Source organism: Pygoscelis adeliae, unplaced genomic scaffold (genome assembly GCF_000699105.1).
Source record: "Pygoscelis adeliae isolate BGI_AS28 unplaced genomic scaffold, ASM69910v1 Scaffold4, whole genome shotgun sequence".
NCBI classification, from domain to species: Eukaryota; Metazoa; Chordata; class Aves; order Sphenisciformes; family Spheniscidae; genus Pygoscelis; species Pygoscelis adeliae.
Window position 1 is genome coordinate 12,801,180 of NW_008824986.1, and position 1,562 is coordinate 12,802,741.

Genomic DNA, 1,562 nt, shown 5'->3' on the forward strand with positions numbered 1-1,562 from the left:
GTGTTGAATCCTACTGTCTACACGTGGTACCATGACTGCACAGCCCAGGGGTCCAACCATGCAGTATTTTATCTAAATCTGAGCAGTGTGACCAAACAAATCAAGCTGATTCCTGATGGAAGCCCTAGTTGCTGGAGGCTGCATCCCTCTGCATTCCTGATGGCTGCAATCCACAACATTTTTGTGGAGACAGAGTAGTCTAGAAGAGGATGGAGAGACATGGGTTGGATTACAACCTCTGCCATTGGCTATATAGCTTTGGGTGATTCAGCTGACTTCAGTAAAGACTTGGAAATCTATGGATGAAGTGCAAAATAAATTAAATTAGGGGCAGCTCTTGAGTTCCCAATAAATAGCCATAAAAAATTATGTGCCTCTGCTTTAGCAAATATGTCTATAAGAGGTGCCTTCTAGGCCTTACATGCCACAGTTAAGCTTTTAATACACTCTGGTGGATCCCAGATTTGAGCCCAGAATTTTCTAATTTTCTACATCAGAAAGAAATAGTAGCTTGTCTCCTATTTCTTCCCACTAAAGCAGGTCGTAACACCATGGGCTAATTGGCAGGAATAACTAGGCCGCATAGTAAAATGTAAAGCAAAACCAGAGCAGCTAAAGTAAACTTTTGTAGCGTTCAAACCACTTTGGTTTGGTTGAGTTTGCAGCAATGTGAATGAGAGCTGCCAAGATGTTACTTTCCTTAATACGTTAAAATGGCAGTGTTTACTTAGAACCATATGGGAACTTTAAGGATAGAGGGTCTAGCCAGAAAGAGAGCCCTGCAGGAGGAAAATAATCAGATAACTCTGTGCACTGGCGTAGAGACCGATACCACAAAAGGGTGGAAAAAGTTTTGTTCTTGCCAGTGCAACAAAGATTTTCACTGTGTGCAAGACTGGTGTGTAATCCTGAGTAAGGACTCAGTGCTGGGTTCTGCACCCCATGAACACTAACAAGTTCAAAATGCTCTCTCAGGTCCAGGTCACCTCCTCTGCTTGAGGTGAGACTTGATATCTGAACCTGTTTCAGACTCTGTGTAACAAATGCCTGTTTTCATGATGATCCAGTCCATTCCTCAGTTCCGAAGAGCTTTGGACTTTGTAATTCTGCTTTCACCTCAGTATATATATCTATATATCTGTATGCGCACATGTGGCTTTCATTGCTGATTGTTCCAAGCACCACCTGGTCCTGAGCATACTTATTCTCACACTACTACAGTGGATAAGGGAATACAAAGGTTCCCAGTTTGAAGTTTGGGAACTGAGGCATGAACAGATCAAGTGGTGCCTCCAGTGTCACACAGGAAGACTGTGGTAAAGTGAGTGGGAATGAATCAAGTCCCACGTTACCACCTATGTGGAGGCCCACCCACCCTGCATGCACACGTCTACAGAGCAGCTCTCCTCTTCCTCCCAGCCTCCCCACTCCAGCCCTACCACTTAGCACATCTTCCTAGGGCAGCTACCCATGCAGAGAGTGATGACAGCTCTAAGAGAGAGAAGTTATTCTAGAAACAAATCTCTTCAAAGAGGCCACTGGGGGTTCTTCCTATCGTACTT

The 1,562-nt window shown here is 44.3% G+C and overlaps 1 protein-coding gene across 1 annotated transcript in view; it reads right to left on the reverse strand.

Moving 5' to 3' along the window:
* GRK5 (G protein-coupled receptor kinase 5) overlaps nt 1-1,562 on the reverse strand; it is a gene marked incomplete at its 5' end in the record, with an annotated part of 95,214 nt that overhangs the window by 3,774 nt on the left and 89,878 nt on the right. The gene's annotated exons all lie outside the window — the stretch shown is intronic.